Raw genomic sequence first — 19,165 nt, 5'->3', positions numbered from 1 at the left:
TTACTGGCTTTTCAGCCGATCATAATCAAGGACCGGAACTATCCGTTTTATTATGATATTTTAACCATAAAACAAGACAATAAATTTGTTGTTTCAAATAATAACCCTCTTTTTGCCATTATAGTGAGCATAGGACGAATTCCACATAATTATGTGCAAATGTACAGTGACAAAGAAATACCCCAAAGGTTGTGGGGACTAAATAATAATGACTTAAAAAACATAATTATTCTCCATCTTACCATATATTTTCTTTCCTTTGTTCCTCCCCAACGCAGACATAGTCTATGCCTGTGCCTACTGTATCATGACGTTTTAGTTTTTCTTTCATATAACAATATAATAAATAAGGGCTCTAATGCCAAAAATAATTGCAGAAAATAGAACAATAAAATAATAAAACGTTACAGAATTAGGTAGATATGCCAAAGAGAAAACAAAACTACCCAAATATTTTGCAGACTGAAACTGAAGTTGCCAAAAAATAAAATAACATTTTTACAAAATATTAACCATCTTAGCCAAAAGACTAACTAAAACGGCTACCAAAATGAACAATGCACAATCCAGTTACGGGCTGAAAAGTCGTCCTTCCACAGAAGACTGTAAGACTAAAGTTCGGCAGGAGAGATTCTCATATTTTATTACACTGTCACGCGTACATTTACCAAGCCTATCCCCGATCCCCTTTGCCATATTCACATGGCGGCCTGTATATGGTCAATGGTTGGGGAATGCATCGCGCCCTTTCTCTGACAGTACCCAAGAGTTTATTTAACTCGGTAGAAATGGAACCAAATGAACCTGTAAGAGTCCATTTGGTTCCATTTGTTCCAAGTGTAGTCTAGAACTGCAAATAATCAACTGCTTAACTTTTCAACACTCTTGCTCAATTCCATGGCCCTCCACCATCCCATTCCCCTCCTGGATCTAACATAATCACTTCTCATAATCACTTCCCCAACTCAGTACAGCAGGGGTGTCGACTTCACCACCCGCTACGTCATGGCCAAGAACTTCTTCTTTGAATTTTTCCTAACTTTAAATGTAACATTTCCATTTCCTTATTCTCCTTTAATAATATGCATATAAAATAGTAAATACGCATCAAGAAGCTCAAACTAGTGAACACAGACATTGTTATAAGATGACGTACAGTAACGGTCATGAACAGTACAGTACGTATCGCTAGATTCACACAAGTTGAAGTGGGGAAGGTGTGTGAGTGAGTTTGCTAACTTGTTGTACATACTTAACACACACTAAGTTAATAAGCATGCTGATGGGAGAGATAAACTTACAGGTCCCCTGTCCGGGACTCACAGCTATAAATAATATAGTCACACTACTATCCTGTGTACACACAGTGCTCTTACTAGACTAATATGGCCTCCTCCTGGCCAGCTTGCTGAGGGTGCTAGACTCTTCAGACTCCTCAGACCAAAATCATGATGTGGATTTTGAGTACGGGGTCAGTGTTCGATTTGCTGGGGGCGAGGTTAATTTTCATGGCCAGTGGGGATATGTGTTCTGGTCAGACTGAATTAAATACATACATGTACTTGCTTGATATATCTTTGATAATTGTCAATAATTATCAATTTAATATTTTAATAAAAATATGTGCTGAGTGACTGACAACATTAAAGGTATCATGACATTCATTTTCACTTTTTTTATTTTCAATGTTTTATTTGGGGTTTTATGACCTCAATTACACCCAAAAAAACAGAACTTAGAACATTCAGTGGATTTTCTGTGGTCTGGGGTTTTCTGAATAATTAGGCTGAAAAGTAATCTGAGCTTGGCCCTTCGACAGTGAGGTCACTGTCGAATAAACCCGCCCACTCTCCTCCTCGCCCCTCCCCTCCCCTATCCTTTCCTTTGGGGGGGGCGGAGCAGAGACGATGATTGACAGGCAAAATCCCTCACCAGCGACACCCGCAGGCAAAGATTTCTTTTTTCATTGCAGTTGAAAAGGCTTTAGAAATGTGAGAGAAAAACACCTGCCATTGATCACTGGAATGGAATTTTCACTTAAAACTTTTTGTACACTTTTGAAGGACCAGGACAAAGACTTTGAATGTGGTGTAAAAGTGAATGTCATTAAACCTTTAAAAGCCTGGTGTCCCTGTTTTGGACACATTTAAATAAAAAAAATCACAACAAAAATCACATTTAGAAATAACAAAAATAGCCGATCTAGAATGTTGTGATATTGTGACGCCTTGTGAGCTATTATGAAGATGTACCCCCTCACTTTTTAGTTTTAGTTTTTTTACAAATTGAACCTTTTAGGTCTACAGTATGTGTCACGTCTCAGGTTACTAATGAATTGCTAAATGCATTGTGCAGAAGAATGAACCAGGAACAATGAACCGACCTCTAGGCGAGTGTTTCCAGACACAATACTGGTACACTTAATACTGGTACACCTTACAAAAATGCGCATGATCAGGGCAATCTGATAGCCAAGAGGTTGGGAAGCATACCGCATGGGCTATAGTGTCTGTATAGTCCCTGGTTCAATTCCAGGTCAGCCAAACCATTTGCTGCATGTCTCTCCCCTGCTCTCTCTCTCCATGTTTCCTGTCTCTATCCACTCTGTATCTATCAATGAAGGCTCAGAAAAGATCCCCACACACACACACCAAAAAAATAAAGAAGAAGAAGCTTATGATGGGCTGTTTGGTTACAGTAACAAACTCAAGATTCATAATTGACACAAAAAAAACATGCCCTTCAAAGTCAGTGTGAGTAACTCGCTAAACTGAGTAATTGAAATGGTCTAATGGTCTGAAACTTAGCAGTCTGTCATTACTGCTCAACTTTCATGAGTGAATTATTGTACTGTACTATAAATGCACAGTGTAATTCATAACACCTCAAAAAGAAAACATTGTTTGGATTTTATGGACTTTGGTTGTTCCGAGGTGCTTAAATTGATTTTCTAAACTCTGTGTGGCAGATTTCAAACAAAATAAATCTGCTAGATCTTTGTGAGAAGCTAAATGGAGTAAAAAGAAATCTACTCAATGTATAAACTTCCACTAATAGCTCAGGGAAACACGAGATCTCACTTTTCAAAGAATTGTTGGGAATCACGTTAACTGCATACCAGGCAATGACTTAATGTGTAAAATATATATCCATTTGTTCTGCAACCTAATATTATACATTTCAACTGCTGCTCTTTTGGTACACACATACTGTACAGTACACTCACTGTATGTACACATGCACAAGTACACATTAATATGAGGGAAATATCATCTTCCATTTGTAGGTATTTAACTGCGCTCAGACCGCCTGGTGCGTTATCCTAGTCGTATATAAACATTCATGAAAGAAATGGTTGCACTCAGAAAGATCCGTTTACATAATTTAATCGTTACTTTTCCACGCCACAAAACGTTTTTTGGGCCATCTGACCATCATTGCTTAAAGGGATAGTTCACCCCAAAAAATACTTATTTTCTATCAATTACACACCCCACGAGAGATGTTTGGAGATGTTTTAGTTTTTGTTGCATTCCTAACTTAAGCCAATAATTTGATGACCGGCGGAAAGATGCTAATGTCTCCTCAAAGTGTCAACTTTGAGTCTCTTACCGGAGCCGCCGCCGGTCATCAAATGATTGGCTTAGGAATGCGACAAAAACCAAAAGATCTCCATGAATTCAAGTCTCCATGGGGTGTGTAATCGATAGAAAAAAAGTCAGTTTGTGGGTGAACTATCACTTTAAGGCCGGACGGCCGAAAACCTTTTGTGGCGTGGAAAATAAATTAAATTGAGTAAATTGACCTTACTGAGTGCAACCCTTTCTTTACATAAATATTACCTTCAAACATATTGTTTGTTGTGTTTCAAACAACGAAAATAAAGATATTAACACAATGTAACGTAAATACAAGTGATATTAAATCCTTTTTAAGGTTAAAATTATTTTATGTATAATTATTTTAATAATATCATTGTATTTCATTTTGAAGTGAAATAGTTGAAAAGATATTTTAACACAAAGGTCTATCAATAAACAATAACGCTTTTGTTTGTATATTATTATGTACATGTAAGGTAAAACAACAACAATTAAGTTAATTCATTATCACTATGTAAAATCAAACATGTCTAAAATTATTACAGACATAAAAGCATAATTTCACTGCATTATCCTTTCATGGCACCATAACTGTAGTGATCATTTTAAACCAGAACCGTGTGCCTCCTTTGTGGGTATAACAACTGTCTGTCTTGATTGGGGCTGTGTCACCAACACTCACAACCTGATCCTGACAAATACACCATATGAAGTCTGACTGTTTAAAAACCAAAACGTTGGCTCTTCAACAAATTATTCATGCTGTTCTGTAACTCTGTATTGTTGTGGTCTGGTAAGTTACACTATGTAGCCACCAGATACTGCAAACCACCTGGAGCTGTTTTTAAATGTTTACTAAGTCATTCTTTAAAGTTGCTTTTAGCCTAAACAGTAGATAAGATCTACTACACAGATAAAATCCAACAGATGTGATTGTGCGGGTGCTCTTTTAACTGAAGATGTACAAATGGAACCAAAAGGACCCGGTTCCATTTGTACACTCAGAGTTACCTTAACACTGAGTATTTTACGTTGTAGTATTTTTCAAGCTCCAGCACATTTCTTCATTTTTGAGCCCAAACATGTATAAAATGTAAAATAGGGTCACTGTACACAGTATTAATGCCTTGTGTGTTTTTAAACTTGAACTTTTTCTTAGTTGTGTATTGGGGAAGGATCTGAATTTTGTTCATTTCATTGTTTTTATTCATTGTTTTTTAATCTTATTTTTTATATTTCTTTCTTGACTTTTATACAATGTAGCACGTTGAGATTTGTGTCAAATATAAGGTGTGTTACAAATAAAATGTATTATTATTATTAGTACAGTAATGTGCTTTACAGTATGTTTACTGTATGATTTATACATCCAGTGAAGTCAAGAGCAGTGTGTTCTCTCGAGTAAATTAAGAACCATTAAAAACGTCCACCAGTTGATATACTAAAATAAAAATAGGTCTTGATGGCAAATTATTGGCCACTTGACTGAAGTGCGACACAAACCTCAAGTGTCTTGGTGACAGGTGCATAGGAGAATAGAATAGTCCGGATGCAAAAGGAGAGCGATCCGTACATAATGTCTTGGGGTGAGTCCTGATCTAAGGACTGAAACACTTTATACTTTATTATTATTATAATAAAGTATTGGAAATTATTTGCCACTAGAAATATGATTAATGTATCTTATCAAATAAAACAAACTGACTTTTTTTGTGCTGCGTAATAATGCTGTAATAAAATAAATATAGCTCTCTACATTCATGGCTTTGATCACTGTTATAAACATAATTTACAATGGTCATTATTAACGTTGTGTGACATTTGACATTTATGGAGATGCATACATACATATGTATTGTATTGGGTTACTGTCATATGCTGCAAGGCCAACATTTAGTATAAGAAGTCCCTGGGCATATGTTCTTAAATATCATAATTAACCATTTAAGTATTTCCCACAAATTAAAAACAAATATAAACTTGTACAGCAACTGTACACGAGCAAAGCCATATCTGCACAATGTATGGTATAATGTTATTTTTTTATTATTATTATTTAATATAATATCAATATTATCATTATCATTTTTTTGTCAACAAATCAAACTCAACCCAACAATACTGTAACCTCAGAGGACGAATATTTGAGAAACAGAGTTTGTGGTGCAAGTTTATTTACTGTAGCATGCACATCTCCATAAAGATCAAAGCAAGTCCCAAGACACACAACAGTACAGCACACAGGTCCAATCCATCCACTGAGCTCTATGAGGGGAAGTAACAAATTAGAGGAAGGCGCTGAGTCTGTTCACCTAGGGAATACTTTTCTACTAAAGACAACATGACATCCAACAAAGATGTCTCACAGGACATCTCATACCTAGAGTAACCCAGAGTAAGTCCACAGAGAGCTATAAATCGTGCATTTAAGTGGATTTTAAACACAACACAGCACTACACAAGTATTATTCCCCGCGTACACAAGCCTCCCTGAGATTAGAAGAAACAAACAGACCTTGAAACGGCGGTGGACAGTGTAGCTGTGGCTGCGTGTGCACCTCTGACACTATACTCTGCACACTGTTACTCTATAGTATGACCTCTGCCCAATGGCTGAGACAGGGACGAGCCTACCTCCTCCCTCTGCCCACTAGCATGACGCTTCTGGTAGCAAACAGCATACCTTCACTGCTAGTTTATTTGACTGTGACCCTGTACATTGTCCCTATTGTTTTCATCACAAGACCAAGAGGCGTATGAGTGATGAGATGTCACAAGTGGTTAACATGCGTGCAGCGTAGATGGGTCTGGTGGTCCATGTGGCACAACACAGCAAGAAAAGCACAGTCACACAGGCACAACAGGCTTTCATGTGTCACCATGACAGCTGGGAGCTATAGACCCCTTAACAGACAACGTCACACTGATAAGAACCAGTATGCGTGCAACCAGTATGCGCGCAATGAAACCCATTCTGTCAGGTCTCGCTAGGACGCGCCTCACTAGCCAACACACAAGAGGGGGTTGGGGTGTGCTGAAACCAGCGCACCCCAAAACAACAGGTTGTGAATTGATTGCGTGAAACAATCACCTGTGCGCCCAGTCTCAATGTTAGTAAACAAATAATTGGTCTATATGGCCTCAAGATGGACAAGTTGGAAGTTATATAACTAATTAAATGAAGTAAGGTAGATATTTTTTTTCTTCTGTTGGGATAAATTAATATTATAAAACAAATATCCTCCTTCTCCAATGCATTTCTGGAAAGAAGCCATGTTCTGTACAACAATTCTTTATAATGAATAAAGTAAAACATCTAGCAAATGGTTCCGTTTAAAAAGAAACATTACAGCTTTATAGAAATCAGCACTTACTGACAGTTTGATTAATTGGAAAGTGTAATTATCAGTAGCAAAACAAGCGTCACTTGTGTAATTATTGAATATTCAATAATTACACTTTGCTACTTTTATTACATTTATAAAGCATGGAATTAATCTTAGACTGTACTTAACACTGTAAGTAGCAATAATAGCAAATAGATCAAATAGATAGATGTGTGTGTGTGTGTGTGTGTGTGTGTGTGTGTGTGTGTGTGTGTGTGTGTGTGTGTGTGTGTGTGTGTGTGTGTGTGTGTGTGTGTGTGTGTGTGTGTGTGTGTGTGTGTGTGTGTGTGTGTGTGTGTGTGAATAGAGACCATCTCACAATATTGATATAATCTTAAATTATCTAGGTTATATTATATATTCATTATACTAATAATTATGTTCATTAGAAACCAGATCACAGGATTACTTGTATTTAAAGCCTAATTATACAACCAATAAAAGAGCAATACAATACTCTCCCTTATAATTGGACTATTGCCATTTTCTGCAATATGTATATGAAAGAAGCACCTCGACTTTGCACAAACCTTAGTAACCTTGTCAATAAATCAAAGCCAGATTTGAACAATCCATTAAAATACAAAGGCTATTTGAATATTAAGAACATGTAAGCAGAACACAGCATTTAAGTATTTTAAAGTGAAATCAGTTACATTGTGGCATCTACTACATAGCTGAGCTAGTTTTAATTTCAACTGTATGAGCAATCACTCTCAGGAACTCTTTCTCTAACCACAAAGGCATGTGATTCCCAGAGAGGTGTGACGGTGACAGATTTACAGCCAACCAATCTTTTGGCATACAACTCAGGAGAGAGAGAGAGAGCGAGAGAGAGAGAGAGAGAGAGAGAGAGAGAGAGAGTACTCTAACTGTATGTTCTTCTTCATAATTGCTGATAATCACATTTGTTTTGGTAATAAACATGGTCAGTGTATAGCTAACTATGACAGACTAATTCATGAACTCAAAAGATGAATACTTACTGAGTTGATATACTATGGAGCTTTCCAAAGCGGGGTACTTCTGTAAAGCACCCCCTAGATGGCACTGTTATGCTGCCATAACTGAGCCCAGTTGGTCTGACAGGGAATTATATGGATCAGCCATGGGAGGGCACTGTGCTCTTTCTTTTGTGTTCTTTTGTAAGGTCCTGTCAAATTGTTGAAAACAATTAAAAGTGTACAGTCACGCTGAAAACACGCACACGCACACGCACGCACACACACACACACACACACACACACACACACACACACACACACACACACACACACACACACACACACACACACACACACACACACACACACACACACACACACACACTAAACAGTTCTCGTGAGTCAACAAACATATCTAACTGGCCAAGAGACGATCATGCGACCTTTGCCGCGGTTCCCAATTCAGCAAAACCAATTAATCAACTTCCTGAGCCTTAATTTATCGTCTCAACAAATGCTCTGGTCGGCTTAGTCAACATGTGGCCCTCGTACCGTGAAGAGAAGGAAGGGGGCCGGGGTGGGTGAGGCTGACTTGCATGCATAGGGGGCCCAGGGTCAGTTTGCCTGCATGGCTCCACATTTGGCACAGCTGGGAGGGGGGATGCCTGGTTTATGGCTCCCCGAGAACGGCAGTGATATCCTGGCTTCAGACACGTGGGCCTGCTGTCTCCTCAACGACCCCCCATCAGACTTCAGGGCTTCCATAAAGGAACTTCACTTTGATTCACAGTCTCTTGGCAGCAGTAGGAGTGAAAAGATCATAACCCATGAAGATGCTCGTAAAAATGGGAAGGTTAGATGAAGGCCGTTTTAATATCAAAATATAGTTATGGTTAGTTACTGGCACATCTGTAGTGGTTGGAGGTAGTCTCCCTACTATTCTATTGAGAAATTAGATCCTGTGTTTGGGTAGAAACAATACTGGTTGACAAGAGCAATTGCCTGAAGCTCAGAGTGTAATTTGTTTTGCTCTCCGTCTTAAAGCTTTCAGCCCTCCCTCGAGCGGGAGGCCCGTATTGAAGCTTAATTTATCTCTGAGAGTGTGCAAAGGTCACCAAATAGACCCCTTACAAGTCCATTCGGTTACTTTTGTACATTCTCAGAGTTACGAATGGCAAATAAATTGACACGGAGGATTTGACTGCGTACAGTCCCGTCAAATAAACCTATGAACACATACTCACTCTGCTTCAGTCACTTACACATAGTTTAACACACGGTAGCAGTAGGTGATCTAGTTTCAGCCATTAAGGAAGGTGTGACATGGTATATCGGGGTCACAGAGAAACACAGAGGTCAAATGGAACCTCCTGACCGGACAGCTGCATTCCAACTGTGCAACTTAAAGAGCATTCCAACAAATATGTCCTCAGCGGGAAACAACAATAACACTTTATAACTTTGGTGACTAAGTGGCCTCTAGAGGCCTTGGCTGGCACAGCACACCTGTTACATGCATTTAGGGGGAAGTATTCAACAATCACTTCGGAACCATAACCTCTCCAGGAAGTATCAAGTTCTGGTATATTGACTTAATATATTATATACCAAAAAGCATGAAATAAAATACATGAAAATAAATTGAACCCACGGTATTAGCAATAATGTCGTGTCACATCAAACTGAGCAAGCTGTTTTTACATGAAGCAACAATGCTCCCCACGCATAGTTCCTCAAGTAAAACAAGCAGAGCTTTCAAATGTAAACCATGAATTCCCAAGCCAAAGTTTTCGTGACATTTTATCAACACCTGTCCCTGTTATCTGGCCTATCGGGTGTTCTGCGGTCGATGTCGAAGCGAACGTGCCGACAAGGGGGTAAGAAAAGCCCGCCAGTTACCTGGTGTCTGCTGACATTGAGTGTCAAACTGGGTGCTGAGAGCCGGGGGGCCAGGTGACTGTCTCTTCGGACAGCTTGCTTGGACCGGGACCAGGGGACAGAGCGACATCAGAGATCCAACAGGCTTGTCATAGGAGGAGCAGCCAGCGAGTGCGAGATGTCGACCGCACAGGCTGCAGGGAAAGTCTAAATTTACAACAGCTATAGCTTACATCATGGTAGCCATATGTTGTTGTTGTTTTTCTGGATTTCTTTTTTTTTTAAAGCCCACAGCTGAGATCCCCCCCATCATCCGCTGTTAATGCATTGTTAATTACATAGTAAGGGAACAAGGGACAGAAGCCCATTTCAGACAAGAGCACGTTCCAATTACTTTCGCCGTCATTGGCAAAAGCCAGGGGCTGTGAGTGGACGTGGGCATGCATGCAGAGGAAGTGTCATAAGACTCACTGTCAGAGGTGAAATAATACGAGAGAGAGGAGGGGGACGAGGGAGGGGGATTGTGTTGGCTTGGACAGCTGAGCCAGACCAGCCATTTTTTTCCCCCTGCTGCCCTGTAGGAGATATTTATAGGCAAGCCCCTGAGTGTAGAATGCACAAATTTCTCATTGGCTGTCCTGCTGTCCTGCCCTGTGACATATAACGACCCTTTATTGCATTCCGCACAACGCGAATCCAAATACATAAAACAGGAGCATTGTATCTTTCACAGATTAGTTGCTTCATACAGTGAAATATGAAGAGCGCCAATAAAGGCAGCGGGGAACCAGCTGGAGTGCGGAGTCTTCCTCGACCATGGACAGCAACATCAGAGCTATATTAGTGTACGAGATGACGTAGAGATGCTTCCCGCACCCCGCCTTCAGCCCATCTCTCCTTCCCTCCCTCTTTTCATATCTCTCGCTCTCTCTCTCTCTCTCTCTTACCTTCTAGCCTCTACCCAAAGCAAGCATTGCATTTTACCATCTGTCAGCGCTGTCAGGCCTGTGAATACCAATCACACCCAGTCACACCCTACGATCATAGGGCTCTCTGACCAATGGCAGCCCAGCTCCCGTCCATCTGCTCCTATCCCACCCACTTCACCCACGTCACTGTTGCGTTGCCCTTGAGCACCACGGACTGACTAGGGACCAGCGTTCCCCCCACTTTCTCAAGGAGGGTTTCGCTAGATTGTCTGGAACAGATCCATGCGCCGCACAATTGCTGTATAAAATGTATTACAAACACAGAAAATAAAAGTGCAGTCCTGGCTAAGCACCAGAGAGTGAAAGTACACAAGTAGGTTTCCTGACGATTTCATTCACTGTCTAGACGGCGAAGGCTCAACGGTTTAACCACATGAACCCTAGTGTCCCAATAGTGGGCATGTCATAATAGGGAAACATTAGTTGAAAATGTGTCACAACGTGGGAGGGAGAAAAGGAGAGGGCCTAGTACAGACCCCTGGTAATGTGTATTATCCTGTCAACGAAGCATATAAGGGTTTAAGTGTTATAGCGTAAAGAGCTTCAATGTGCATTACATTCACTCACCGGCAGCAGAGGAAACCATGCAAGGCACCAACCTGCTCATTGCCAGGAGTTAGGGGTTGAGTGTATTGCTCAAGGACACTTTGACACTAACCCAGGAGGAGCCAGGGATCGAACCGGGATCCTTCCGACTCAAGCATAAACCTTCACTTCCTCACACATAAAGATGTGTCCCCTGTGTCTGGGACATGTGAGCTTTGAGGTGTGGCCTCTAGGGAGGCCTGCAATCCTCTCATGCCCCACTCACCACCACGCCCATGAGGCCAGCTCCTCTCTCTTTTCACCACTACTGAAGAAGTGCATGTGATTGAAAGTGATAGGTAACTACGACAAGGATGCGCAGTATTCCCTGTGTGACGCCCAGCACACTATCAGGTGAGAGACAGAGAGGGGGAGAGAGAGAGAGAGAGGGAGAGAGAGGGAGAGAGAGAGAGAGAGAGAGAGAGAGAGAGAGAGAGAGAGAGAGAGAGAGAGAATGGGGTGATTTGACGTGCGATATGACTTCAAATCAATATTACGATTATTTAAAACTTTTGCCTCGATTATGATTAATGAACGATTATGAAAAGAAAATGTGAAAGTAGAGGATCTACAAACTCAAACTAACCACTTAAACCATAAACCTAGAATCCATATTCTGAGAATTTCACAATGTGCCAACATTCTGCGAAACGAGGTGAACATTTTCAGAAAATAGTCGATCTACCAGCTGACAATGCGTCTCATTGCAACGTGTTGTGCGCTTATAGATCATCTATTTTCGGTGAAGAGATTTAGTGTAGAGGGAAAAAAGGACAGGGCATTGGATAGACCCCTGGGGGACACTAGTCAACAAGTGGTTAACCCTGGTGTCCATATTTTGGGTCATAATAGGCAAACATTTTCGCTACACAAATCCTACAATTAATTATAAAATATAGTTTAAAAGCTAGAACCGAAAAGATTAATGTATTTTTCGGCTGCTATAATGGAGAGCCTGTTCAGTCAAAATAAATTTGTATTCACTAAAAAGGTTATGGCAGCTTTAATTGGTTAATGAAAGTGTAGTCTATGAATAAGTCGGATGAATAAAATATTGATGGGGATGAGAGGTAAAAAGAGCAACACCACACAGTTGCATGGGTCACCTAATGCATAGAGGAATTCTGTGTCTGCCTACAGTACGTCTTGGTACAGTATCTCTTCCTGGGAAAGATGTTGGCCCCAACCATTGTGTGTAAAGATTAATTCAACCTCCAGCGTGTCATGCATACATGTTACAGAATACTCACTCCACTGGAAGTGAAATTAAATGGTTATGTTATGCTGATTTTAAATTATGGTTTTATAAGGCAAGGGCGGTGGAGATGGTTGAAGACAGACACTGTGCAGATAGCAGATGGGCGGAACTAAATAGTTAGGGGAAAATTGCCAGTGATATGCCAGTGACGCACAAAAAGAGACGTACACACACACACACACACACACACATGTGCACGCGCAGGCACACATCTACAGTGGGCAAGAAGATGCAAGTCTGACAGTGACGTAAAGGGTGCCACCGCCATATGGCCCCACATGTCTCACCCGACGAAAAGCCACTGGCATCACTATGCCGCTCAAATAGCCATTAGTGCAAATTAGCCCAAACAAAGGAGACAAGCTAACTCAGCGTTTCCCAACAGCTGCTCTGTGGAGAAAGGAGGAAAAAAAAGGAAAGTGAGAGAAGTCTAAGAGCAAACTCAAGTGAGAAATCCTCTTCAAAGCCAGTGAAGAGAATGGGTTGGCTATGCCCAGCAGTTATAATCGCCAAGGGATGGCTCTCACAATCATACCCAAAGAACAATTATTTCTATTTAATTCAGGTATGTTTCTGACATTTTTTTTCACTATATAAAATATGCTGTCTATAATTTGAGATTTTGTATTTCAGTTCTCTTTCTCATGGATCGTTCATGCCGTGGTTGCCAACCTGGGGTCCGGCCCCCTATGGGCCCGGACCCCCATGGGCCCGGACCCCTGGGGGTGCACCATATATCACGTGAGGCCTTGTTTGTTTGGAAGTTGCCCAAAATGTGTTTTGTTGCACAAAATAGTACGTACTACTTTAATCCACTTTCAATCAGCCTCCCTATTTTGGGCATTCTTAGAGAAACTTAATGTAATGAGTTGGTGGGTACGGACGAGTCTCTTTCTCCTGGATCCATTGATGATATTGTAAAGAAATGTCAAAAATATCAATACAAAATGATCAATAAAATGATTTCAAAAAGTTAAAAGAAAATTGCGAAAATAGCCAATCTACAAGCTCACAACATGCCACAACATGCTACAACACAGCCTGTTGAGATTACAGATCGGCTATTTGTTGTATGAGAAGTATATAGTGTGTGTGCATGTGTGTGTGCACATGTGGGGGGGGGGGGGGGTCTCAGCTTTTGCCAGATGTAAGAAGGGGGGCTCCAAGAAAAAAAGGTTGGGAACAACTGTTTTGTAACATGGCTGTTGATGGACAGACACTGACTGTTTTGAGGATCTCTAAAATCTCACACCACCCTTGGATTTTTTTTTTTTTTTTTAATATCTCACAATAACAAAATGAAAGTCTATACGCCAATAAACCAAACATTTCAAATACTTTTCAGGGTAAACTGAGGAGACTTCAGATCAGTCAGAGGATAAGATGTGTCACGTCTAAATGAAATTGACACGGTAGGATCAAGGTTATTTGTCTTGTGAATCCCTCGACTGGAGTCACTTCACGACCGAGAGGTTGTTATGCTCTCTGTAAGATGATACATTTTCACATCAAAGACACTTGTGTTATGTGTTTTATCTACTACTACTTGACCACCAAATGTTCACCAGCATCACATTTACAATGATCAACTGTTCTCAACTGGGAACCATATTCCCAACTAAAGGCCTTATGGTGAAGCATAACATTGACGTTTTACACATGTTTGGGGACATTACATTGACATACATTCATTCCATATCCCCTTACCCTATAACTTAACCATAACATTAACATTAACCCTAAGACTAACCCTAACAAGTATAGCCTAACCTCAACTCGCTGCTAGGGGTGAATTTCCCTCTGGGGATCAATAAAGGTTTATCCTTAAATTATCTTATCTTATCCTCCAACCTAACCCTGTGAAACTGTCCTAAATTGAAATTGAGGACACTTAATGTGTCCTCAATTTGACATGCTGTTCCCAATCAACTGGTTTGATGTCCAAAATTTGTCCTAGCCACAGGAATACACGCACGCACGCACACGCACACACACACACACACACACACACACACACACACACACACACACGCACACACACACACATACACCCACACACACACACACTCATACAGACAAGGGCACATGCAAATTAGAAGTCAGAAACACACTTATAAAACGTAGACATCAACACCAGCCAACCCACTCTCAGTGTGTAGACAGTGAACACACACTGGACAAACACTGCCAAACAGTTGACTGTCCCCAGGAAACCACATGGCATCAAGCCCATCAGATTCACATTATGTTTATCATTACAGCCCAATTACTTAATACCAGCTTTCATCAAGGTTCAATCAGCGGCCAGCCACTGTCTGTCCTCTGCTTCCTCCCCTGTGGCCAATTGATGACCCAGAAGGTTAATCATATGAACTCTAGCGTCCCTATTCTGGGGGCGAACATTAGCAGACAACAGCAGATCTACAAGCTCACAACATGTTGTGAAGCTTGTAGATTGGCAATTTTCGGCACAGATATTTGATGTCGAGGGAGATACTAATGGACCTAGTCTAGAGCCCTGGGGGACTCCAGTCAGTTAAGTAGAGTTTAAGTGGTTAATGAACAGTATAATGTGCGGCACTGTGGTGGCAGTGAACTCATGCTGACAAACAGAGACAGAGGCTAGTTGCTGACCATGAGCCCCACTGGGCCTTTTAGGTGGTCAATTAACATGCCTTATTGTAAACATTTCTCAAACTGTCAGGCAAGCACTCCTCTGCATCTCTCTCTCTCTCTCTCTCTCTCTCTCTCTCTCTCTCTCTCTCTCTCTCTCTCTCTCTCTCTCTCTCTCTCTCTCTCTCTCTCTCTCTCTCTCTCTCTAAACTCTCCTTTCACTTGCTTGCACTCTCTACCACTCTTTCTCTGTCTCTCACTGTATTGGTTTCTCTCTCCTTATCTTGCCTTCCCCATCAGTCTCTTCTGCTCTGTTCTGTTGTGTCACTTCCTGGAGCCAGTGTACCATAATTATTATGGTGGAAAGGACAGTGTGTGTGTGTGTGTGTGTGTGTGTGTGTGTGTGTGTGTGTGTGTGTGTGTGTGTGTGTGTGTGTGTGTGTGTGTGTGTGTGTGTGTGTGTGTGTGTGTGTGTGCGCGTACAGTGTGGGAGTGTGTGTGAGTGTGTGGTGCGTGCGTGCGTCCAAGTATACGACACTTACACACCTAACACATGCATGACTGTGGAGAGGAGCAAGCACACAAAGTTTTTTCTCTCAGTGGTGTCGGAAAATGACTCTTTTGACTTCGGGAGGAGCGCATTCAATCCGCCTCCGAACTTATTATGCATAAAGGGTAAATAAAGACTCTTTCTCGACACACTAAAACGTGTTGAGAATGTGACAGGCGATGCTGTGCTGACTCACCCCACACCCACCACCTGCACAGCCTGTCATATGACTCATCACTCCACCCAAACCACAGCCAATAAAGATGCTCAAGAAGCACAAGAAAAATGGAGGCGCGTCCGACCTCATGATGTACAGTATATCAGTCCCCAGTGTCAGACTGGAGTTGGCGTCTCCATATTACAACTGGTTCAGTATCTTTTTCCCAATATCATGGACAATGGGTCAGAGAAAGTCCGAAAAAATTTGGTGTTAGGGTTAGGGTTGACAAGAATGATAATGTGTGTGTGTGTGTGTGTGTGTGTGTGTGTGTGTGTGTGTGTGTGTGTGTGTGTGTGTGTGTGTGTGTGTGTGTGTGTGTGTGTGTGTGTGTGTGTGTGTGTGTGTGTGTGTGCGTGCGTGCGTGTGTGCGTGCGTGCGTGCGTGTGTGCGTCTGTGTGTGATTCTAGGGCTTATCTTGCAAATCACTGAACTTTCACACAACTTTTACAAAAATACTGCAAAACTCAAGCACTTCTGATGTGTGTACAAAGCCACAATGATGGTATTGTGAAATGGCATGGTTTTGACTTTCTGTGAAAATATATTGTTTCCTTGTGGCCATTCATTAATTTCCTACTTTGGTGCCAGGAGTTTGGCGAAGTGCCAAGGTTTTTTTGGAAGAAGCTAATTCAGAGTGGGCTTGTTGACAGATTGACTGGTTCTCACTGGTGTGGGGAGGCTGTCTCCTGAGAGTCTGGGCTTTGGGTTAGTAACTAACCCTTTGGAAAGAATCTGCAATGAAGGACTGGATGTAATAGGATTAGGTGTAACTAACCGTTAGTTACACCTAATCTTATTACATCCAGTGCTTCATTGCAGATTCCTTCCAAAGATGTATTGGATCTCACTGACGTAAAACATACTTTCAAAGTGAGATGTGGCTAATGAGAAGATACTGTAGGCTTAGTTGATCTGATTACTGTACAGTGTTTGTGCAACCAAAAGAAAGAAAAGATCATCTTAAATAATCGTGAGAAAACACATCAGGTGTAGAAGACACATTTTGGTTTCTGTGTTAGCTTTAGCCTTATTAACCACAAGAACCCCAGCATCCCTATTCTGGGCATGTCATAATAAGCGAACATTCTGTGAAAATAGACAATCTGCAAGCTCACAACGTGTCACATCGCGATGCGTTGTGAACTTGTAGATTGGTTATTTTCTACAAGGACCAAGTAACGCTTGGGGGACACCAATCAATCAACGACGTATACTTAGAGAGTAGGGATGCTAGGTTTATGTGGTTAATTCAATAGTAAAGGGCCCAGGGCCAATCCATGAGTCAGGCCGATTGAGAGGGCACTCTGTTGGCCTACACCACCTCCAAGACAGTTTGAGAACCACTTCTACCATAGACTACTACAGAGCGTCTGTAGGCCGTGCCCTTCGAAGGATGCAGCCCCTGAATTGTGACACTGTTGTAGACAACTGTTGTTAATTAAATGCTAAGCCCAACAAGAGAGGAGGTGAGCGCTGACATAATTTGGAAAACAGAAAATTACATTTACAATTCCAAACGTTCTCATTTATCTACTATGATATATCGTAGACATTGCCCACAATAACTCTTGGCACAGGACTAAAGGTGACCTGTTTTCAACTGTCAACAACTCCGCAAAATGTCACGCAGGGCCCGAATGCCCGCTCGCCCCGTTGGCAGCGAGCGGTCACATGATCGAGAGACCCAATACTCCAAGGGAGCAGCTCAGTGAATATCAGACATTGCGATCTATTAACATTGGCGTGGGTCGTATCTAAAATTACAATTGGTGAGTTGTAAAATTACATATTAACCTCTCCTCTAACCCACTCATCCCCCACAAACCTGTTCTCAAATCTATGTGGGCAGGGTTTCTGGATTGATGGGGGTGTTGGCATGTCTGATAATTTATACACTACACACCTGGTGCCTGGAGCGTTCACAATATGCCAAGCTGAGTTCAGACAAGGCCATGCAACGCAACAACCGCCTATTTCTCCCTTGGAGGTTAAAAAACTAATGCAAGTGTGTTAAAAAACAAGATGAGACAACCTTGTAGTGTGTCCTCCTGTATCTTAATACCCAACAAATCATTTTGCAGTCGACAGGCTGTCAGTCATTGCCAGTTAGGCCCTACAAATACGCGTTAGTGGGAACAGAAATATCTATACAGAAGAGATTTACAATTAATGAGAATCTCACGAATCACATTAACCCTGGTGTCCCTAGTATTATTTTGGGAATGTCATTATAGGTGAACTTTTTTTTTTTTACTTCTCAAAAGTAGCCCATCAACATACTCACAGAGCTTGTAGATAGGCCGAATGGCCTAAGTATAAAATAGGGCTTGAGTGGTTAATTTGTTAATTTGGCATGATGACGGAAGTAGCTAATTAGAAACGGGGGGTAGGACAGTGGTAATGGACTTGCTGTCCTAGCACACAGCTGCTGACTTCAAAGACATAAATCTGAACAAGAAAGGAAAAGGAAACCAATACATGTAGAAGCTGATTTTAGAACGTGTACATGCCTTTAGCGTAGCAAACAACTCTACTAGAATGAATGATGAAATTAAATGCGATTGTGGGATCCTGATATACAAATGGTTCAACCTTATGGGTTCAATGTTTTTGTTTTGTTCCAGACAATGACAAATATTAAATATTTCTCATTGTCTCATTTGTTCTTGAATAGGTACATTTTTGTGGCTGTTTTTTTTTGTCCTTGAGAGAGACTCCATTGAGGTAGGCAGAATTCATTGGTATTTATATAATAACTTAGGGTTAGGCTATATAATAACCTTTAGCGCCTCAAATTCATATCCTAATTTATGCTTAGGCGGAAAAGTATCATTTTCAGCTGCAAAATGTAGACTTGGAATGGTTATTTTTGCCACACGAAAATAGCCAATTTACAAGCTTGAGCTTGTATATCTGGAATTTCTTATTCATTTTTGTTTTAAACAAAGAAATGTTGCCTGTAATGAAACGCCCAAAATACGGAAGCCCAGTTTACAGTGGGGGGCTTAAATCAGCCCACTTGATGTGTGCACTCAAGTGCCAAATGGTTTGCTGACAGGGACATTCTCTACCAGGATCTTTGGTTTCACCAGTTTTCAATGACCAGGCCTAAACCTCTTCTGAAGCTATCAATTCATCCC

General features: G+C 41.1%; 1 protein-coding gene across 2 annotated transcripts in view; it reads right to left on the bottom strand.

Moving 5' to 3' along the window:
• Window positions 1-19,165, bottom strand: part of rbm20 (RNA binding motif protein 20) — a 73,577-nt gene that overhangs the window by 29,260 nt on the left and 25,152 nt on the right. Inside the window, exon 1 of one of the 2 annotated variants that reach the window (XM_080446104.1) lies at window positions 6,118-6,163. The exons of the other annotated variant lie outside the window; for it this stretch is intronic. The gene's annotated coding sequence lies outside the window, so the exon portion shown is untranslated. Of the gene's footprint in view, window positions 1-6,117; window positions 6,164-19,165 lie in introns of those variants that run through there. 2 annotated transcript variants of the gene reach the window in all.

The sequence above is a fragment of the Gymnoscopelus braueri genome (genome assembly GCF_963280865.1).
Source record: "Gymnoscopelus braueri genome assembly, chromosome: 2".
Taxonomy (NCBI): domain Eukaryota; kingdom Metazoa; phylum Chordata; class Actinopteri; order Myctophiformes; family Myctophidae; genus Gymnoscopelus; species Gymnoscopelus braueri.
This window is presented reverse-complemented; position numbering and strand designations above follow the sequence as displayed.